The 24962-nt window shown below is 35.7% G+C and overlaps 1 long non-coding RNA gene across 1 annotated transcript in view; it reads left to right on the forward strand.

Annotated features, from left to right (window-relative positions):
• The first annotated feature begins 18748 nt into the window (after positions 1-18748).
• The window catches only part of LOC145692999 (uncharacterized), a 38734-nt gene continuing 32520 nt past the window's right edge, over positions 18749-24962 (forward strand). The window contains exon 1 of the long non-coding RNA XR_014132678.1: positions 18749-18858. This is a non-coding gene — a long non-coding RNA (uncharacterized LOC145692999). The remainder of the gene's footprint in view (positions 18859-24962) is intronic.

Below are 24962 nucleotides of genomic sequence, written 5' to 3' on the forward strand. Positions count from 1 at the left end.
CGGAGAAAACTGTGCAAGAACTCGTTTAGTATTGACTTACACCACCATCAATCCCGGCAGTTAGAGCGCGCTGCAACGTACAGTCGTTTCCCGAACAGACCTTGTATACAATCTTTTTGTGTATGTTTTTCCTAGTATTTGTAACATTTACATTATCATGAAATTATTTAAATAACCTTGCACAATGCTTATATTCTATACTTTGAAAATTACATCTGTTAATAATGATAGCCTGATCCACTTTGTTTCTAGAAATTGTTGATACAGGATATATTTATGTTTTCTTTGAAATGTGCTGGAATTTTAATTGTATGGTTTTATTTATCTTTTCCTTAAGGGCGAAGGCACACTGGGAAAACATGGACAGCGACACCGAGAGATGTGTCTGGCTCGTGTCTGGGAACGAAAGACAACGACACATGTCCGAACTTAGTTGCAAGATGGATGTAGAAGAGTTTTAGCAGTGACTGTGCATTTGTACCGAAAGTATGTTGAGAGGAAGAAGAAATATTGGGTACATCCCTTATTAAGTGAGAGGTTGTTGAAAGAACATTTTGCAACTTTCTATGCTGACCTGCGTAAATACAATAATGATTTTTTTTTTAACTATACAAGAATAGCAGTGAAAAGTTTTGACGAATTACTAGTTAAATTTCTGGCAAAATTAGAGGCAAAAATACAAACTTTCGACAGTGTATAGGGAGGCCCGTATTTATATATTGTGCGCCCCTGTGTTCTAAATAATTTGCCGCCAATCGGAAAAGACCAATATTAGAATTGAATTCATAGGTTTTTTTTTTTTTTTTTGCTGTCGCTGAGATGAATAGTGACAGTTTTCATCCCATTCAACTTCAAGGTCATACTCCACTCCCTAGGGAGGGAGCGAGATTTTAAAAGTAATCGAAAACGATAGATATTAGTGTTGAATTCATAGTTTTCGAGATCGACGATTTTACCAGTAATAGTTTTCATGATGATCAAGTTCATCCTGACCTCTTAGGGTGGGGGTGGGGGTGGGAGAGGAAGACTTTTTACAAATAATCAGATAAGCTAGCTAATTAGACTCTAATTAGAGCGAATTAAACAAATTAACATATTTTCTTGCGCGCTTGCTTGGGACTCTACGGGTTGCTAGTGTTAAATATTACTTTATTGTGAATCTTAAAAATATGATAAATTTTGCCGCCCTGCGCTGGAGCACAGAATAGCACTTATCTACACTTCATTTGATACAACTTGTCCTTTCTGTCAGTTGCTTTCCTCTGTGTTTTCCTTCCTGCACGTGGTCATAACAATCAGACAAGAAGAACAGTTTCTATAGCAACAGCACGTTCAGCCAATTATAGTGGCTTATTTTTCTCGCTTTGTAATGATAAACATTCCATCCTTTCTGCACGTTGCCAATTTGAATATAAACAAATGCACACTGTTTTAGTACAATGTCAATTTGAGTAGTGGAAATGATGAACTTTCTTTTGTGTCATTTAATTTTATAAAACTGAGATTTACATGCAGCGAATAATTTCGTGATCCAATACCCGACGCAAAAGCTGGCAACACAGCATTGAGCACCACGTGCGCACAGCGAGCTGTCAGAAAGGACAAGTAGTATCAATCCCAGTTTAAATACGGGCCTATATACAGGCATTGAAGAGCAACTATTTCATGGGAGTGCGTGTAACTAACTGTCTGGGATCGTGCCATTGGTAGTGTGCGTTGTCCCATTTGGAACATGTTACAACTTGTCGCTCCGCAGTCAGGACGCTGAATCGATTGTAAACAACTGCCAGTGTTGCCAATTTGGGGGAAAAGTCGCTAAATCTAGGGGATTCGCCTTCCAGGATAGCGACAAAAAATTATTTTTCCGATTAGCGACTTTTTTGGTGATTTTGGAATGACGATTTAGCGACTTACTTACAAATCTAGCGACTTTTGCGCTGCGAACAACTTGTCCTAAAATAAGTACTATTAACTCGAATCAGTTCAGATATATGTTTATTTTTCTTTTGCTTATTTGAATCAGTTCAGATGTTGACGAGCTGGGAAAGTAGGCTACGTAACATTTATCTTTATATTCCCGCTTTGATTGCTGTCTCTTATCTTCTAACGGAGACCAACTCCAGCTTTTAATGTCCTTTAGTTTACAAAGCTTCCGTTTAGAGGCACAAATAATACATTAACGATAGCAAACAGATTATCTATAGAAGCGTGAATAGAAGTGAAGTAAGATATTTTTCTAGATCTTTAATTTTGTTCGTTTCTCTAAACTCACTTTTAATTTCGTTGAAGCAAAATTGATCATAAAGTTAAAAATATATAAAAGTGAAATTATTCAGTTATACAATAGGTCTGAGCATTTCATATACGTTCTTGTAGCGTAGATAGTACTATGGCTTGAATTGATCACTTATCTTATACATACATATATATATATATATATATATATATATATATATATATATATATATATATATATATGAGTCAAAATTCCACGAAAATTTTTTTAGCGACTTTTCACTCAAAATTGGAGTCATTTCGTCTCGTATTAAGCGACTTTTTGTTCAACTTGTTGGCAACACTGACAACTGCTTCTCGTTGTGTTTTTGCGTTGTTGCTCTATTAAATCAATATTGAAAACAAAAGTACTAGTAAATTTAAACAACTTCCGGTTTTGGTACAGTGTTGTGGGTAGTCATGGTATGTTGTCCTGAGACGCTGAATCATTTGGAAAAAAAAATCTTTTCATTACCTATTGCTCTTTTGAACGTTAAAACCAAAAAAATATATCAATTGTTTTCATGAACAAACACGACATGCAAATAGTATAATTTGGCATATCTGCGAAAAGCATAATGATTTTGAAAAATTGTGTTCGCACAACAAAACGAAAATGGCTTAGCCTTATTTCTAATACTGAAAATTATATGTTCCATTGTTTATAATGAGAATCCGCGAGGCCAAATGTTTTTTCAAGGTTAAGTCTATGAGTATCCTGTTTTTCGGTGATTATTCCTCAATGATGTGTCCGATGTGGCTATGCGACCCCTTACGACATTCAGCGCGCACTCTCGAATCACCATATCAAGAACAGTTTAAGCATCTCGGAAGAGTATCAGGACAATCGAACGCCTAAGTTGAGTAAAGAAAAGCTTCACTAAAATTATCATGTGTTCCGTCTGGCCTGCGATAGACCCGGTTTGAAAGCTCTTACCCTGTTGTTCCACTAGTCTCGCTTACTTTTTGTCCCGGTTTTGAATCATGACAATCTTTTAACCCCTTTTTTGTGTGACTTATCCTTATTGCAGTAGTCTAAAATATTACTTTTTGTGTTAGTACAAACGTTTTCATTAACAATATTACATTGTTTTTTTATTACATTACAAACGATGAATGATCAAAATCGCCTATAAACGTTATGTATAGACAATAGATTGAAAGATTAATTTGCCTACATCTAATAACGTATTTTCTAACGTATAACGCTTATACAGGGTGTTTCAAAACAACGCCGACAACCGAGAATTCTAAGGTACTCACACGACAATTTTTATAGAAGGAGCTTAGCTACAGGCATATAATTTGAAATACTCACCAACTACCTCTATAAAAATTGTTGCCGAAGTACCGTAGGATTCTGAAACATGGATATTTAGATAAGGCACATAGGGCCTACTAGATCCTTCGTGAAGTCTTGACCCGACTACGCTAGGTCCTATAGTTTTGCAGCTATGGATCTTAAAGATCATTTTTTCACTATTTTCGGCAGCTTATAACCCCGAAAGGAAGCATTTGTGCACCCAGGTTGTTCTATACTTTTTGTCTTATCTTGATGTCAGGAATCACCTCACAAACGTTGTCCGTGTTGTTTTGAAACATCCTGTATTGTGATTAGGTCGAATACATTACCATTGTATTTCTTAAGTTAACTTTTTCTTAATTTCTGTAATTTGGCTAGGCGATTTCTCATTCTTAACATCTTTCTAAAACTACTATAGTACACTATACCTGACAGGAAGAGTAGTTTTGCCTTCTGGATAGGAGTATGCACTGCTAACTAAAGAATATGTAAATACTATTTAGAAGAACGATCCAGAGGTTACCTGGAAATGCATGAGAACGTTTACTGAATTGTGAAAGCAAATTAGGTTTATTTTTCCTTGTAAAACGAAAATTATTACTGCATGCAATTTTACATGACATTGCATTTTGATTAGTCAAGGATAAATATCTATGTTAATACCACCGATGTGAAGGTTCACGATTTTGGCATAAGGTTGTTTTTTTTTAAGTTGTGTACAATTTATAACGAAATACTATATAGTTCTAAAGTTTTATTTTATTTAACGTTTAAGTAAAGTTTCTTTAACGTTTTTACTCCATTAATATGTTAAAACTTTTGTTAAGCTTTTATTAAACAGGTCTTTTGAAAATAGAAAATAAACATTCCTTTATTAAATATCGTATTTCATGCAGAGTTTATTTTGTACGTCTTTAATTCCTTTCATTCGTTCGATGTGTTGTCAGGATGTGTTCAATTTTGGTACCATTTGGCATCAAGGCAGTCTTCCTTGCAACCGTACTTGAGGGATGCATATATTTTAATTATGGTCGACCCTAGCCATAAAAGCTAAATACACGGTTCTGATTGGTTGAAGTTATCAGTTTCTCGTCACGTAGCATACATATAGCCCAAATTAAACACGTAGCATACATATACTAGCTGCTTGCGATCGTCGTGGCTGAGCATGTTAATACACGGGCTAATACTGAGAATTGCTTTTGGCGTGGGCTCAAACACGGCCCAAAGAAAGTTTTTTTTTAAAATTTTTATAACACTTTTATTATTAAAAATAAGATAAAAATAATCCTCATTTGCCCCTGTACGTAATATATAATGCATATAAAGTTATTTACTTATGAAACGAAACAGCTGAGCGAGCGAAAGGGGTTAGAAGCTGACCAGGGTTCGTTTTGTTCCATCTTGACGCTCATGATAATACCACGTGACATTACGCCACACTCGGGTAATGCAACTTCGATGTACATCTAACCTCGATCGTTTCCTTGTGACTAACTTAAAACAGTTGGCTAGAGTAAAGCGCGAGAAAAATATGCTTGACGGACACCTTGTGACAGTATTGGAGGATTAGACAAGAAGCAGCGAAGTTGTTGAGTTGATTTTAGTTTAGCGTCCCTTTCAGCAGCGAGGCTATATGAGACGTGGACCTACTGATTAACGTGGAATCCGAACCACATGAGCTCCCGCCGGGAATCGAACTCAGGTCTCCCGCGCCAAAGGCGCGTACAATAACCGCTTAGCCACGAGAAAGCTCAACAAGCAGCGGATTAGGCAATTTATTATGTGTTCTCGTTACCAAAATTTCAAATTGGGCGACACGTTACTTTTGGCCTACTTTTACTTATCTGGAGGCCATAACACTGAAGAATGTTCAACTTCCTTATTTTCATATATGAAATCACAAATTATTAGTTTTACATAATACAAAAAAATTTCGTTTGTTCAGTATTCTATTCACAATGAACAATAGTTTTACTAGAAGTTTTACAAGTTTTACATGTTCGATGCTAGTTCAATTCTGGTTTTAGTACGTTTAAGCTCCAGATCTGACAACGCTTGACTTTTACTACGCTACAAATAGTTGGTGCTGTTGCAGCATTACTGGGCATGTTGTTCTCTCAGTTAATACCTAGGCCGAATAATTGTACGGAGCTGTGTAAACGTGAACAAATTTAATTGTGTTACTGTTCCATATGAATGAGTACGTGGATTTACAATGAAAACTTGAAAATTCGTGGCTCCCAGATGAAGAATTTAGCAATGAATCAAAGACGTGAGAAATAGTAGTCAAAAAGCATACTGAAAACATTGTAAAGTGTATTTCGAAGCCCACAAAACTGACGTAAACAAACACGTCTCCTTAGAATTCTGAACGGTCCCTCATTTTATACTATTTCTGTCTGCCCATTCTTGCACACTGCAGTTCTACTGTTACTGACGTATAATGTTTGTCCTACCCACAACCGCCAATAGGCCAAGACTGTGGTCGCCATTTGACATTTGCTAATCCAGACAATTGACGTATGACAATTGACAATCCATCTCCAAGTGTTTCCATTAAATCGATAAGGATATATATCATTTTCCATCTCCCATTTGTCCCGGTTTACAATCGTGACAATCTTTTGAACCCTTTTTTGTGTGACCTAGTCTTATTGCACATACCACTACTTTGGCAGTACAATTTCGCTACTTTTTGGACCTCACAACACTTCCTTGTAATGAATGTGTTGTGTATCATAATTATCGTTCTAAAGCCTGCTTTATACTCAAGAGGATAATGTACGAACTATAAACTTAAGATAATTATTTAAGAGTACAAGCTAATTTATTTTAAATGTCACTATATGGCTTGAAGACATTTCTTTTCTCTCTTCATGTACTAATATTATTTCAAATAAACTTTGCAAATATTTCGTGGTATCTCTCATGGAGTATCTGAATATAAACCCTCAATAGAGTGCCCAAATGTGTAACACAAATTTCTTTATCATGTTTTTTTTTTTTTTTTTTAATTTCTCTCTAATTTATGAACCTATGACAAATGTGTATGTTTATTCAAATCTTCATTCTAAAGACACAGACTTAAGAGTCATACAGTATATCTACGGTAATTAGAATACGAGCAGAAACCTCTTAATTTTTTTTTCACTATTCATTTTTATAATTCACGTTTGATGCAAATTTGAACATGGGTAGGGCAGATACTATTTTCCGAATTACTCCCTGTTCAGTTACCTGAACCTGCTGATCCATTAAGATTAGGATTTAGGAATTAGAATTTTGGGCTTTCGACATCTAAGGCCATGTTAACCCATCAAGTACGAGGAAGACGTGCCTCGGTGATCACACTATCCGAGGAAAGGAAAGGAAAGAAGCAGACCAGGACCTATATGTGAGGCACCATCCCGGCATTTGTCTGGTGTGAATAAGGAAAACCCAAGAAAACTTTACTCAGCATGGCCGGCCTGGTGAAGCTTTTACATTTTTTCCACTGAATGTCCCCACCGGGAATCGAACCCAAAACCGATCACACCAAAGGCGAGAAACTAATCTAGTATGAGCTCCTAAATTTTTAAAGAAATAGTTCTTGGGAAAACTCAGTGAGAATTTTCCATAATTTTAATCTGGTTGTATTTGTTAATTATATAATTATTACAAAAAATGAAAAAAAAAAAAAAAAGCATGAACTTGCGTGCATAAAGTTTCCCATAGAGTAATAAAGTGTATTGTGTTATTATGTGTTTTCTTCCTGTATAATTAACATCTCTCTATATATTTATGCATCTCATCTTTAACCTTGGACTTTATTATTAAATGTCTTTTCATTTCAGAATTAAAAGTTTATCTCATTCAGTCTATATTTAATATTTACAAGGGCACATAAATGCACGTTCAGACCCATTTATTTTCTTAGAAGCGCTTAAATGAATATGTATACAATTTCCAGTTTCTTGTAGAGCTCCCTCATGACTAAGTGGTTAGTATAAGTGCCTTCGGCGTGGGAGACCCGCGTTCGATTCTCAGCGGGAGCTTATGTAGTCCGGATTCCACGTTAAGTTGTAGGAGACCATGTCTCACATAGCCTCGCTACGGAAGAGGTCCCACCACAGCAAAATTAAAACACCGCTAATTCACAGTATGTGATAGCTTTAAAAAGATAAAAGGAAATCTTAAAGTGGAACAAGAGCTCCCTAGAGAATATCATTTTACATGAGATGTCGTTATCACGACTCACTTATCTGCTTTCCATTTCCAGCCATTTGGAAAATCGACATTTATTTTCGCGTTTCTAAATGGCTGCAGACGGAAAGCTACTAAGTGACTCGTGAACGTGATAACGATACCTCATGCAAAATAATGTTGTGCGCTCTTGTTCCACATTCTGACTATCTTTTATCCATTTGAAATTATCCAACTGCGCAAATCTGTCTTCAACATGGGGGGGACGGGTAAGACCGTTTCCATATCTATATATATATATATATATATATATATATATATATATATATATATATATATTGTGTGTGTATCAGGTGTTCTAAAAATGACGCCCACAGACCACAGAAAACTATTCTATAGGTCAAAATAAAGCGAAAATGCTATATGATCAATGCCCTCCGGGGCCTCCTTTAACCACTATGAGGGATCAAAATTTCACTGCTCTACAAATCCATAGTAGTAACTGCATGACTTGAGGCAAATTTGGACTTTGACCCCGACCTTTATGACGTCATAGGTCAAAGGTCAATGACCTTGGCCCGGGGTCAATGACCTAGGGGTACATAGGACCACCACCCCTTAAATTTTGGAAATTGCCAAATCTAAAAAAAATTGGTACGGTAGCCTAGGACCATAGTATGTACCCCTATCAGTATTGGTGGTCTATGTCGTTCCCTTTTATGGGTAAAAAATTGCCAAAAATTCAAATTTCGGGGGTTTTTGACCTAATTTATCCCCTTTGATGAGGTGTTACTACCCTATATGATTATATGGGCGTATACATGGGTCCATTACCTTTTATAACATATGGGTATATTAATGCACCCCTTGAAAAATTTGGGAGGGGTACCTTGGCCCACCCCTTAAATTTTGGAAATTGCCAAATCTAAAAATTTGGTATGGTAGCCTAGGACCCTAGTATGTACCTCTATTAGTATTGGGTGTCTATGTCGTTCCCTTTCATGGGTAAAAAATTGCCAAAAATTTAAATTTCGGGGGTTTTTTGACCTAATTTATCCCCTTTGATGAGGTATTATTACCCTATATAGTTATATGGGCGTATACAGGGGTCCATTACCTTTCATAAGATATGGGTACATTAATGCAACCCTTTAAATTTTTGGGAGGGGTACCTTGGCCCACCCCTTAAATTTTGGAAATTGACCAACTTAAACATTGGTTATTATAGTACAGGACCCTAATATGTATTATGATAAATTTGGGTGGTCCACCTCGTTCCCTTCTAGGGGTGCAAAATTGCCAAAAATATAAACGTAAGCAATACGTTATACCACGTGTTTGGTTTTTGGTCGATTTTAGACCCTTTGATGAGGTGTTAGTATCCTATATAGTTATATGGTCATGTATAGGGGTCCATTCCCTTTCATAAGATATGGGTATATTTGTACACCCCTTTAAAAATTTGGGAGGGGTACCTTGGCCCACCCCTTAAATTTTGGAAATTGACCAATTTAAACATTGGGTATTATAGTACAGAACCCTAATATGTATTATGATAAATTTGGGTGGTCCACCTCGTTCCCTTCTAGGGGTACAAAATTGCCAAAATATAAACGTAAGCAATACGTTGTACCACGTGTTTGTTCTTTTGGCCCATTTATCCCCTTTGATGAGGTGTTATTATCCTATATAGTTATATGGTCATGTATAGGGGTCCATTCCCTTTCATAAGATATGGGTATATTTGTACACCCCTTTAAAAATTTGGGAGGGGTACTTTGGCCCACCCCTTTAATTTTGGAAATTGCCCCCTTTTACATGTTTGGTATTATAGTATAGGACCCTAATAGAGATTAGTATAAATTTGGGTGATTCACCTCGTTTCCTTTCATGGGTACGAAATTGCCAAATTTTAGTACAACCACGTGTTTGTTTTGGCTCAATTTATCCCCTTGGATGAGGTCCTATTACCTTATATGATTATATGGTTATCTATATTGGTCCATTCCCTATTATAAGACATGGGTATATTAATGCACCCCCGGGAGGGGTACTTTGGCCCACCTCTTTATTTTTGGAAATTGCCCAATTTAAACATTTGGTATAATAGTATAAGACCCTAATATATATTACTATAAATTTGGATGGTTCACCTCGTTCCGTTGTAGGGGTACGATATTGCCAAATTTTAGTACAACCACGTGTTTCGTTTTTGACCTAATTTATCCCCTTGGATGAGGTCCTATTACCTTATATGATTATATGGTTATGTATATTGGTCCATTCCCTATTATAAGACATGAGTACATTGATGCACCCTTTAAAATTTGGGAGGGGTATCTTGACTCATCCACTCAGTTTTAGAAATTGTTTAATATAAGCATTTGGTATCTTCGTACAGGTCTTCAATATGTACCACTATAAATTTGGATGGTCCACATCGTTCCCTTTCATGGGTAAAGAACTACCAAAAATCAAATTTCGGAGGTTATTGACACCTATTTAGTACGTTATATGGTTTATTACCTCTATATGTTTATGTTCTCTTTTAAATTTGGGAACAAAATTCGGTAAACGTTTTCTAGGACCCATTGATATTCCTCTTATGGCCAAATATTCAAAATTTAAAGGTTATTGACCGGCTTTATTATTGAATAAGTACAGGATTTATTACTTTTTTCATAAGACACAGGTGTGTTTGTGTACCAATCTTAAATTTTGGGAGGGGTACATTTCTTATTGTCATATCAATAATTGGTAATTGTTCTTAGAATTGGGTGGTATCTCTTTCTTTGGGTAAATCATTGTCAAATATGAGTATGATCACGTGATCAGTTATTGACCTATGATGCGATTAGGAGTCCAGGACATTGGTACATTTAAACTTTCTAGGATAATTTGAGAATGCGTCATTGGTTTTGATTATTACAGCCAAATATAAACGTAAGCAATACGATGTACCATGTGATTGACCTTGATGAGGTAGTGTACAGGGATACATAGCTAACCTTATTGAATCTTATGACTCATAGTCTTAAGGAAATACATGCTACAACACTGGCAAAGTTATTGTTGATGCAATTTGATTGGTTGATCACTATCTTTCGTGCAATCTGATCGGCTGATCACTATATTTCGTGCAATCTGATTGGTTGCTGATGTTCAAATGTTTGCTGCATTCAGTTTTAAGTTTTGTTTAACATTTAAAAATCTTGGTTTCGTTCAACATTTTGCACTCACTGATAAATATGATCAAAACCGTTTATTTGTTAATCGAATAGTTAAAAACCGGATAAAGTTTGACGGTTAACCGTGAAACGTAAAATTTTTTAGTTTGAAAGTTTTTGTTTGAAAACTCTTGTTTCAAAATTTTTTTGTTTCAGAATTTTGTTTGAAATTTATCTCAAAATTGTTTGTTTGAAAATTTTTTTGTTTGAAAATTTTTATTTTTTTGTTGCAAAATTTTGTTTCAAAATTTTTTGTTTGAACATTTTTGTTTCGAAATTTTTGTTTGAAAATTTTTCGTTTCAAAATTTTGTTTGAATATTTCGTTTCCAAATTTTTTCGTTTCAAAAAATTTTGTTTCAAAGTTTGGTTTGACATTTTTAAAAGTTTGTGCACTCATTAGTAAAGAACCGGAACTGTTTAGAACAAAAACATCTGGCATCATTGTGGTGCAATAGTACACGTCAGAACATGATAATGCAACATCATCAGTTTTGCATCATATATAAGTATCGTTCGAGTTAGTATTCATGATAACGTCATCATGGCTACTTGTCTGCAGTTTCTAAACACACGTGATGTGATGAAATCATTTACCAAGATTACTGATTTACAACAGAATGTACCTTATGGAATCTTAGCTAGCCAAAAAATCCCTACAAAGTTTGGATTAAGAATCGTAGTGAAGCTTGAAAATGATAAGAATATAATTTTACCAGCAAGATATTTACCCATGGAAGCATCAAAACAAGAAGAACTGCTGCGCTTCCTAAATACTGGATCTGTATCTTTATGTTACAAAGGATTCTTGGGTCGAAGTCATCAATTTGAATTTAGTACACAGCAATTGTGATGAAATCATGAATTCAAACGTCAGCACATTCCTTTGACGTCAGACATAGTTGTATGAATTTGGTTGGTCAGCATGACGTCAGCAACTGTGATGAAACCATGAATTCAAACGTCTGCACATTCCTTTCCTATGACGTCAGCCGTTGTTCTATAAATCAACCAATATACTGTCATCCCACGAAATCATTTGAGCAAGTGCTTTTCAGGAGGAAAGATGTGTACATCTAACGATAAAGAGTTCATCTTCGCAAGCTATTATCCAATAAATATATTTCAAACAAAACATGTGATGATTGGTATCAGTGCTAGAACATTTGAACCAGTGATTCGATTGGGCAAAGCAGAACAATTTGGTGTACAACTGACCTGTGAAGAATGGCAAATATTATGTTCACGAATCGACCAAATGAACGATTATTTTCATGATGAGCTAAATGTGACCATAGTCAAATCATTAGGCTCAAATCATGAAGTGGTGATGCGTACAGTCCTCGAAGAGAAGATGCTGCTGTTACGTAAAACGAGTACATTGCATGTCCCTCGCAACATGGTGTATTTAACGCAAACGGAATGGAACAAATTCATCAGCGTATTTCAGTGTGTGAGACATGCAGTGGAAGTGTGCAACAAAACAAGTATATTCCTGAAAAAGTACTATTTTGAAAAATGTGTTATGCATATTGTACAACATGTATCTAGATATTGTGATGGTTGTCAACATCGTTCGTGGGTGCACACCTGTATTGATAAACAGTTTATTTGTGATCAAATGGACATTGAGTTTCCACCAATTGATATTGCAATAGACCTTAAAAGACTTCAATTGGAATTAAAATTATATACTAAAGACAAACTAGTGCAAGAAGTTCCAAATACATTGTATCGACAATATCCAGAACCACTATCTGGTATGGATGTATGTGGAGTGTAATAAAATGATCCATTTCAATGATTTGTGTCTTTTCATTTCAAGTACAATCCCATGTTCTGACGTGTACTATTGTTGTCATCACAATGTTGTCAAAGGTTCTTGTTCTAAACAGTTCCGGTTCTTTACTAATGAGTGCACAAACTTTTAAAAATGTCAAACCAAACTTTGAAACAAAATTTTTTGAAACGAAAAAAATTTGGAAACGAAATATTCAAACAAAATTTTGAAACGAAAAATTTTCAAACAAAAATTTCGAAACAAAAATGTTCAAACAAAAAATTTTGAAACAAAATTTTGCAACAAAAAAATTAAAAATTTTCAAACAAAAAAATTTTCAAACAAACAATTTTGAGACATAAATTTCAAACAAAATTCTGAAACAAAAAAATTTTGAAACAAGAGTTTTCAAACAAAAACTTTCAAACTAAAAAAATTTTACGTTTCACGGTTAACCGTCAAACTTTATCCGGTTTTTAACTATTCGATTAACAAATAAACGGTTTTGATCATATTTATCAGTGAGTGCAAAATGTTGAACGAAACCAAGATTTTTAAATGTTAAACAAAACTTAAAACTCAATGCAGCAAAGATTTGAACATCAGCAACCAATCAGATTGCAAGAAATATAGTGATCAGCCAATCAGATTGCACGAAAGATAGTGATCAACCAATCAAATTGCATCAACAATAACTTTGCCAGTGTTGTAGCATGTATTTCCTTAAGACTATGAGTCATAAGATTCAATAAGGTTAGCTATGTATCCCTGTACACTACCTCATCAAGGTCAATCACATGGTACATCGTATTGCTTACGTTTATATTTGGCTGTAATAATCAAAACCAATGACGCATTCTCAAATTATCCTAGAAAGTTTAAATGTACCAATGTCCTGGACTCCTAATCGCATCATAGGTCAATAACTGATCACGTGATCATACTCATATTTGACAATGATTTACCCAAAGAAAGAGATACCACCCAATTCTAAGAACAATTACCAATTATTGATATGACAATAAGAAATGTACCCCTCCCAAAATTTAAGATTGGTACACAAACACACCTGTGTCTTATGAAAAAAGTAATAAATCCTGTACTTATTCAATAATAAAGCCGGTCAATAACCTTTAAATTTTGAATATTTGGCCATAAGAGGAATATCAATGGGTCCTAGAAAACGTTTACCGAATTTTGTTCCCAAATTTAAAAGAGAACATAAACATATAGAGGTAATAAACCATATAACGTACTAAATAGGTGTCTATAACCTCCGAAATTTGATTTTTGGTAGTTCTTTACCCATGACCATCCAAATTTATAGTGGTACATATTGAAGACCTGTACGAAGATACCAAATGCTTATATTAAACAATTTCTAAAACTGAGTGGATGAGTCAAGATACCCCTCCCAAATTTTAAAGGGTGCATCAATGTACTCATGTCTTATAATAAGGAATGGACCAATATACATAACCATATAATCATATAAGGTAATAGGACCTCATCCAAGGGGATAAATTAGGTCAAAACGAAACACGTGGTTGTACTAAAATTTGGCAATATCGTACCCCTACAACGGAACGAGGTGAACCATCCAAATTTATAGTAATATATATTAGGGTCTTATACTATTATACCAAATGTTTAAATTGGGCAATTTCCAAAAATAAAGAGGTGGGCCAAAGTACCCCTCCCGGGGGGTGCATTAATATGCCCATGTCTTATAATAGGGAATGGACCAATATACATAACCATATAATCATATAAGGTAATAGGACCTCATCCAAGGGGAAAAATTGAGCCAAAACAAACACGTGGTTGTACTAAAATTTGGCAATTTCGTACCCATGAAAGGAAACGAGGTGAATCACCCAAATTTATACTAATCTCTATTAGGGTCCTATACTATAATACCAAACATGTAAAAGGGGGCAATTTCCAAAATTAAAGGGGTGGGCCAAGATACCCCTCCCAAAAATTTAAATGGGTGCACAAATGTACCTATGTCTTATGATAGGTAATGGACCCCTATACATAAACATACAACCATATAAGGTAATAGGACCTCACCCAAGGGAATAAATTAGGTCAAAACGAAACACGTGGTTGTACTAAAAATTTGGCAATTTCGTACCCCTAGAAGGGAACGAGGTGGACCACCCAAATTTATCATAATACATGTTAGAATCCAGTACTATAATACCCAATGTTTAAATTGGTCAATTTCCAAAATTTAAGGGGTGGGCCAAGGTACCCTCCCAAATTTTTAAAGGGGTGTACAAATATACCCATATCTTATGAAAGGGAATGGACCCCTATACATGACCATATAACTATATAGGATAATAACGCCTCATCAAAGGGGATAAAATCGACCAAAAACCAAACACGTGGTATAACGTATTGCTTACGTTTATATTTTTGGCAATTTTGCACCCCTAGAAGGGAACGAGGTGGACCACCCAAATTTATCATAATACATATTAGGGTCCTGTACTATAATAACCAATGTTTAAGTTGGTCAATTTCCAAAATTTAAGGGGTGGGCCAAGGTACCCCTCCCAAAAATTTAAAGGGTTGCATTAATGTACCCATATCTTATGAAAGGTAATGGACCCCTGTATACGCCCATATAACTATATAGGGTAATAATACCTCATCAAAGGGGATAAATTAGGTCAAAAAACCCCCGAAATTTAAATTTTTGGCAATTTTTTTACCCATGAAAGGGAACGACATAGACACCCAATACTAATAGAGGTACATACTAGGGTCCTAGGCTACCATAGCAAATTTTTAGATTTGGCAATTTCCAAAATTTAAGGGGTGGGCCAAGGTACCCCTCCCAAATTTTTCAAGGGGTGCATTAATATACCCATATGTTATAAAAGGTAATGGACCCATGTATACGCCCATGTAATCATATAGGGTAATAACACCTCATCAAAGGGAATAAATTAGGTCAAAAACCCCCGAAATTTGAATTTTTGGCAATTTTTTACCCATAAAAGGGAACGACATAGACCACCAATACTGATAGGGGTACATACTATGGTCCTAGGCTACCATACCAATTTTTTTTAGATTTGGCAATTTCCAAAATTTAAGGGGGTGGTCCTATGTACCCCTGCCAAAATTTAGGGGGTGGGCCAAGGTACCCCTGCCAAAATTTAGAGGGGGTGTTCCTATGTACCTTTAGGTCATTGACCCCGGGCCAAGGTCATTGACCTTTGACCTATGACGTCATAAAGGTCGGGGTCAAAGTCCAAATTTGCCTCAAGTCATGCAATTACTACTTCCATCAAACAGTTACATCGATTATTATGGTAATAAGTGGTGCTAGTATCAACGCTATTGACCTTAATTGTTATCTGACAAGAATCGATCTAATTGTTATTTGATGGAATTGTAAATCTAATCTATGGTTCTTTATTTGCGACGTTGTCACATAGTGCAATTCGCGTCTGCAGACGAGAACCCGAAAAGTTTATAAATATATATATATATATATATATATATATATATATATATATATATATATATATATATATATATATTGATTCATTTTGACTTGTAGAATAGTGTTTTGTGGTCCGCGCGCATTTTTGGAACACTCTTGGTAACTTTTACCAAAACTCAAAAGTGTTGAGTTGATTTTGAGTTTAACATACCTTTTCAGCAGTGAAGCTATATGAGACGTGGACCTACTGATTAACGTAGAATCCGAACCACTTGAGCTCCCGCTTGGAATCAAACCCGGGCCTCCCACGCCAAAAAAAAAGACACCAAAAAATTGTACAGTGCTCTGTCGGTAAATCATGAACTGTAAAGAGAAATTTTCAACTGCCACTGTAAGATATAACATCTAACTGTATTTTTCTGTGATGTTGGGGGTTAACATAAGTTTTAAAGAGAGCTATGAAAACCAGTCACTGTAAAGGCCGACAAAATTTGAAAGATGTCGCCTACAAGAATTTCCGTCAAAGTTAAGTCAGTACCGTGGAATACTATTGTGTATAATGGAACTTTGAAGCAATAGTTGAAATTGAAGTGTGAAACGTTTTAAAGTAATAGTGAAAATAAAACTGAAAAAACGCGGTTTTAGCCTCTAATTCACCGGTCCAAAGTAATCCCTTAGATAGGAAATTATTACTGCTGATACCTCCTCCGTCTGATTTTAGGTAAATTTCCTATTTAAATAGATGCCGGAATGGATTTCTCCTTGTAAAATAAATTACGAACACTGGCGGATCTAGGAAAATAGTTTGAGAGGGACTTCACTCAGAAAGGCTTCTTTTTTTTTTTTTTTTTTTTTAGAAATCACTAGACTTTTGGAAAGGGGGGAGGGGGGCTTGAAGCTTATACGCATAGGAACGACTAACATTAGATTTTTATAAAGAAATCTTGCAATTAGAGTGGGCTTCAGCCTAAAAGGCTCAACTCACTAAATCTTCCACTGGTTACGATTGGGATGATATTCTTGGACATAAAGAGCAACCAATGCAAATCAGTTCACGGGGATTTTTTTTTCTGTTCCTGAGTTGACATTTTCGTGGGATATGTGATAAACTATCAGAATGTAGTTCCTGTACCAGATGTACCAGAAAATACACAGACCTAATTTTCTTTACAAATATCGGTAATTCATACTAAGTATCGATACCAGTATCATCATTCTAATATTAATATTTCTACACTGTGTGCAGTTTTGTGAAGGAATTGAAATGTACAAACACTGGACGGAAAACATTACACAGAAACATTATGTTCTTACGTTGAACATACATGCGATGCAAAGTATCCTCACGTGTAGGGTTACTTTGCACCAAAATTTATATTTCAATAACCATGGTCATACTGAATGTTTACTAACGCACTTGCGTGGATGTTTTCCTTAGCGTTTATATGTATAAAATGCAGTGTTCTAAATCATTATGTTTGTAAGTTACATGCGATTTTCTTTAAAATTCCTTATATCTGGTGCTAAGTAACCCTGTCTTACGGTATGTTTCTACTTAGGCATCCACAATGTTCCACATTAAAACTTTAGTACAATTGTTTTATAACAATATAAATAATGCCTTCCTCAAAACTATGAAGAAAGAAAATCAATTATGTATGATGCAACACTACTCTTACTTGTGCAAAATGATGAGGCTTAATAGCATTATAGGAATTAAACAAATAGTTGAAAATAGACTAACAATAATTAATAACAAATTGAATATAATGAAGTTTCAAACCAAACCTTTACATCATTAAGGTGAAATGGACAAGCCAAGAGAAATCAATTTCATCTCTCTTTTGTGGCAGTCGGACGCAAATCATTACATTTACCCCCAGCAACAAGTTGACCAGACGTCCCGTTTTAGCCGGGACAGTCCCTTTTTTTGAATCGTTGTCCCGTTTTTTCTGATTCTCAAACGGAACGCCTAAATCTCCCGTTTTTAGGCAAAATTGATCCAAGTGTCCCGTAATTATTATTTTAAATATAAATGGTCAATGCAAATTCTACATTCTTCCATACCAACACTCATTGAGAAGGTTCAGTCGTGTCTGGAACTTCTGAATGTTCAAGTGGGAATTGATTGAGTGTTCTGTGGTTCAAATAGGAATTGAGTGGGAATTCTGTGTTCAAGTAGTTAAAAATATTGTTGGATAGTACTTAAGTTAGAAACGCTGTGTTATCACTTTTACATGTGTATTTTGTAAATTAAAAACACTACTCAGTCCCAAAATGCAACTGAAAGTCAGATATATATATATATATATATATATATATATATATATATATATATATATATATATATATATATATATATATATAGCCCCCTCCCTCCGTCTCCGATTCGTATGCGTCCCGTTTCTGCAAGTAAAAATTATGGTCATCTTGCCCAGCAAGCACTTTTCAAATGAGATTATTGGGGTAGTAGAGTAGAGCATAATCTGACAGTGTTTCAAACCCACTGTGTTAACTAACTTAGGATATGTATGCCGCTGTATTATCATATGGGAATCAAGGTGGGACAAAAGCAGACCTATATGGAGCAACTAAACCCTTTTGCTTGCTCAGCTGTTTCGTAACGTAAGTAAATCACTTTTTTATTAATCAAGTCGTGTGTGGACTAAATACCACGTGACATTATGGCATTCTCGGAACCTTTAAAGTATTCATAAGATGTGGAAGTGTGTCACAATTATAAAACTTATTCATTAGTGATGATTTGTACATCACATACTTGAAGGTGAATACCTGTATGTTAGATTTAAGAACTCTTTGTACTTTACAACAGTCTTTCTCTTTTTCACCGTGAGGAAGACTATTATGTAGTCGAATGTAATTGGGTCTGCTTCACATGCAGTAACCACTATTGCCATTAACCGCGATCACAGGTGAATAAACTTCTTTCGTGTTTTACTATACGATAGTGCAACTTTGATATTCAGTTTTTTTTTTTTTTTCGTAAGGTAGAATAAAGATGGGGTATTATTTAGGTTCTTTCCCAAATCACTTTGCTGTGGCTCTGGCTCAGTTTGTAGTAAGTATGGTTCGTTATTTGTAACTGTAATGTAGTCATTGATGAATTTTATAGCATTGGATAACGTGTGTAATGTGGGTAGTTAACGCCCTCTGGTGTTTGAATTTTGAAGTCGTTTGATATAAGTTTCTGGTATTGTAGTTTGAACGGTGTGGACGTGTGCATAAAACACAAATCAATCTGTGCTAGGTGTCCTCTAAAGAGCACGAATGTTATCTAATTGAGTCAGGGCTGGAGTGCAGCAGGAGGGATGAAACGGCAGCGAGGAGTGCTCCCACAGGGAGCAGGCGCATCAGCGTTGGTGGGCATATACTTAAACGATACCAGATGGTGCTAGTGCATTTTTGCTGCAACCACATTTTCAGAGATTTACACGTAAAAGTCAGTACTTTTCGTGAAAATACATGTTTGAAACAACCGACCGATCTTCATTAAATTTTCAACATGAATGAGGTTTGAATCCGGGATAGCTTTTATCTCTTCATTTTGATGGTAGAACTTGGGGGAGGGGAAGCAGGGGGAAATCTAAAAATCAATCTATATAAGAATGAAAGTAACTATGTGACTTCATCACTCGACCGATCTCGATCAAATTTTGAACCAGTGGCGGCGATAACGGCCCCGCAGACCCCGAGATGCGGGGGGCCCCCATAAGAGACTGAGGGACAACCTAGGATGTTATGCATCATAGTATATGTTGTTTTGGCAATATTTGTTTTGTCTTTCTTCTGGGTCGTATATGGATTGGGAAAAGTCGTCTTCGTTCATCCTCTTCTCTTTCCTCAGGGGGCTGACTGGCCAAACCGTTTCTTGCAGCTGAGGGATGTATTTGCGAGGTCATTGAACTGCTGGAATTTATTCTAGGATCACGGACACTCGGAAATTTTCACTTTTGTCAGGGGGGAAGTAGGTAGTTTGTTTTGTTTACGTTCATATTCAGTGCATTGTTCCGGTGTATATTTGGTACCGTCTATGGATAGTTTATCGTATTATCACGCGTGAAGTCTGACAAGGGTTGAGATGGGGTCAGAAGAGAACATCTGATACCGTACTGTCAAGAAAGTTATAATTGTTCAAGTGCAGTGCGGGAATCTACTGCAGAGACTTCCCTCATTCTCTATATTTTTTTCTCTCTCACATTTGCCGCTACCAGTCGAGTAGGGGCCTACGTTGAGACCCTGCACGAAGAGACTTTTTTTCTGTAGCGCCTCCCTTCGTTCAAACGCGTAGTCTTGTGTTTGAGTGAAGTCGATAGATTCCGCAGTGGTCAATGTTTGTACTTTCAAAAAGTGGACGATTGTTATATTCTCAGGGTTCTTTTACTTTTCTTTGTGAAAGGAATTGAATGTTTCCACATACAATGTCTGACAAGCGTAAATATGTAAGCCGTGCTAAGAAACGCAAAATTCAACAGGAAAAAGAAACTGCTAATGAAAGACTAAAGAAAATAGATACAATTTTCTTGCCAGCAACGAAAACTTCGACACATACTGGTAATGAAAACGCAGGAAGTAGTGTTAGTTCCGAACGAAAACCTCGAGATAGTTCGATAATGCTGGTGAAGTCGTCTGCTGTGAATTTTACTGGGCGCAGCCATATTGGTTACAAACAATCTGTTGCCAGCAAGGTTGCTAGGGTGGTTGTTAAGGCAGTTTCAATGGCGTTGTATGTATCACCTGTGTGTCTTGTGAAAGACGAACTTAAAATTATGAAAAAAGGCAACATTTTTCACAAATAGTAGTGAATATATTTACTCTATGAGTAGAGGAGGCCTATATTTATCATAATATGAAATAAAATTACTCTAAATTTTAATTACTGCGATCGCCAATAATTTGCTGGACACAAGTGAGTTAGAATCCCAAGCACGTATATGAGCACCCATTAGTAATAATTTTAAATTGAGTTTAATTAAAATTATTGAAAATAGTTATGCTATATACTTTTGACATTTGTTTTTTTAGCTTCAGTGCAATTGTTTACTATGGAAGAGAAACTTGATTTTATTTAAAATTAGTGGTAAGATATTTCGAGCACTACAGTGCTAAAATAATGAATGCATTTTAGAATATACAATTACGAATACTTGATCTTAAAAACTTATCATCCCTTCGTGGAAATAATTTCTTAATTTATTCTTCATTCTTTTGTTAGCGGGTGTCCATTCCCTGCTTGGCACTGGTAAAGTTGAAATGCGTCACCAGAAATAATTATTTTAAAGGTATAACTCTCTAACTATCCTATATATCTTAATATCCTAATGTTATCTGAATTATTTTCTTTGCGTTTACCACAAACGGCGTACAGATTTGTAATATGCCAGCATATACATGCATTAAAAGTCATAAGGAAACACGTACCAACTTACGCTCGGTGGTCACTTCACGTTAACACTACATCTATGATGATTAAGGGCAGCTTGAAGCTCGAGCGCATGTAAGGACTCATCTGGAGGGAGGAGGCTGATCAGTGAAGGTGGGTATGTATGTGAAGAAAGACAGGTACGAAAAGCGTACACTAGCCTAGGCTAGTAATCACTACAAGTGGGTTTGCATTTCAATTTCTTAGTAACCATGACACATTTTTAACGCTGTTTCTGTTCTCCCTCTACATAAATAATTTTCTTGCACAAGAACTGTTTTCGTATATTAAACATAAATATAAAAGAAATATCCCTATTTTTCATGCGTACTTAGCGTAGATGGATATAGTTTGTCAAACGAGATGAACTATATTTCCTGTACTATACTCTTACCAACATTCATATGCGGTAAGGTACGGTTAGGTTAGCTTGTGTTTACTTGGTTTACTTGTGTTTTACATATATGTGTAACGCCGATTTACCAATTTTTAAATCATCCATTGCCTACAAATCTCAATTGTAACAAGAGTTTCAATTTTTTACACATATCACATATAGTATATGTAACTACAAGGGTAAAATTGTTATCAAACTTACGCTGGTGAGGGTCGGAAATAGCGGAGGTAGGCGAGAATCATACTCCATGCTAGGGCAGGCATTGTTCGAAGATTATAGTATGCCTTTAAATGTGTGATTCACAGTTTACTTAGAAACGATTTTACAGTGTTCTGAGTATTAATATATATTAGCTTAAAAATGTAACAAACAAGCAAAAAAAAGAAAAAAAGTAAGGAACCTTTTGCTAAAAAATATGTGTATTTTAATTTCTGGCAGAATATGAAAGGAGAGAAAGTGTCCTTCAAAAAGATTGAGATATATCTGTTCGCCCAATAAATAACTAATCATTATATCGCTTGTTGTACAGTGCGGCTTTGTTATTGTTTCTCTTTAATGTATTATATAGTAAAATATTTCTAATTTAATTCTTAGGAAAACAAAACAAAACAAAAAAAAATGCATGTACCTCTGAAACTGTTATATTTATATCCGGAAACGAAACAAATCATTTTCAGAGGCGAGTACCATATAAACTTCTTCATATAACCCGCTCAAAGCTGGTTTGTTTGTAACCAGCTAGCTGAACAGGAAGCGGAAATGACGTTTTCTTCACCAGCGTATTCTTTCCTCTTGTATGCTATGTTCCTTGGGCATCCAGGCCTACTACAAGCATCGGGGTTTTCGTCTGCTTTCTGTCGAATGCGCATGCTCAACTGCTTGCTTTCTCACTCCTCTTCACCCCTCGCAACTCTACATATAAGCTGGCATATTCTCAAGTATTTCCAACTCTATCTATTTTGAACTAAGCTATACAGAACGTACGAGTGCGAACTGCAAGGAAATAGAACAAAACAGAAATGGCTAGTTCAATGCCTTTTTGAAGCACGTCGGTTATGTAAATAATAGTATAAAAAGAGTTATGCTTTTGTCCTAATTAAATGCATCGTAATTGTAATCGTAATTAAACGCAAAGTTTTAATCTTCATCACAAATACATAGTATGCTCAGTGGCGTAGCAAGAAACTCTGAGGGAGCTCACACACAAGCATAGATATAAAGCATTATGTAGAATCACGGTCACCGATCTGGTAGGCCAAGAGAGCCAGCACTCCCCGCTCCTCGCAAAGATTGCTTGGACCCTTCGAGTCTGGATATCTGACAGCAAAATAGACACACAGAAACAGGCCCCCTGAGTTGTTTTAAATGCTTTCTACATCTTCAAATGATATACGTATACACTGAGTTCCGGATCCAAGATGACAAATTTCTAGAGGCGACATTATATATATGAGGGATGTTATGTGAAGAAAGAGAAAGAAGCTTCCCATGAAAAAATGAAGGGAACTAAGTATACTGAAAACAATGTTCATTCAACAATGGGACAAGTTTTCTCGTCACAACGGTAGTGGCAAGAAGGAGCTGAGACAATTGCTTGTTAAATTCTAACGTAATCCACGCATTTGCTTCTGTATGCCCCACTAGGCCACCAATTAGGGTGGCCTGGCCCCGTAATTTTTTTTATAATCCCATATTTCCTCGGTATCATATATTTCCCCTCGTATTGCTGATTGCAGCAGTATTGTATCGCACAAGTGACTAACTTTGGCATCCCCATTTCGGAATACCACGCTACGTTACTGTTAAATATTCTAAATATCTTGATCTATTTATCAATATTTTGTGCGACCAGTTTCTTTCATATTTAATGAAATTTCTACTTAATGTATTGTAAAGAGATATGCTTTACTCGAGTCAGTTTTTGTTTCACTTGTGTGCGCCTTAGAGGTGCATATATACAGAAAGGGAAAGTAAGGGATGCTTCCAAAAAATACAGAAAGTGCTCAAGTTCAAGAGGTACGCATAACAATATAGTGTGGGAGTTCTTGTGGGGTGACATCCAGAAGTCCTAAAAATATAGGCACTAGACCTAAATTTTAGAACTTCTGCAGTTTAGGACTTCTGCCGTTTAGGACTTGTACCGTTTAGGACTTCTGCAGTTTAGGACTTCTGCCATTTAGGGCTTGTGCCGCGATACGAATTTAGGACTTCTGCCTTTTAGGAATTGTGCCGTTTAGGTCTTGTGCCTTTTTCATTCACTTGCTTTAGTTCTGAAATTCGCCACCACCACACGAAATTGGGACGATACAGCAACTAGTTGGCAATAATGTTACGAACGTAGCTAATTCCAACAGTAACAGCTATATTTGTACTACTAAGATTATTATTATCACTATCTGTTCTGCACTTATACAAGAATTACATAATACAACCTATTTCATTCTAAGAATTAATTACATAATTAGTTAAGAAATTCGTTTCTTTCGAATGGAGATACGGGAATCCCAAGAGAAATTCCTAAAACAAAAATAAATAAATAAATAATAAAAAATGTTTAAAAAGCAAATTTTACCAGACTTCTGAAACCAAGCAAAGATTCAGAATTGCAATATATACTGTGCGGAGCGTATTATTAGGAGTAGGACAAAAATCCACCAAAGTTTACTTAATTAGGACAAAATCTCACTAGACATTTCACGAGTGAACATTAAATACCAACTGTATACATAAAGAACGCAGTAAATTTAAAATTGAACAAAGAACATTTATTATGCAATACAGTGGGTGACATTCATAAGTCCTAAACGGCACAAGTCCTAAAAATATAGGCACTAGACCTAAATTTTAGGTCCTGTACCATTTTTGCAATAATTTTTGGAAATAAGTATCGTA

Source organism: Thermobia domestica, chromosome 8, assembly GCF_964235325.1.
Source record: "Thermobia domestica chromosome 8, izTheDome1.hap1.1, whole genome shotgun sequence".
Taxonomy (NCBI): Eukaryota; Metazoa; Arthropoda; class Insecta; order Zygentoma; family Lepismatidae; genus Thermobia; species Thermobia domestica.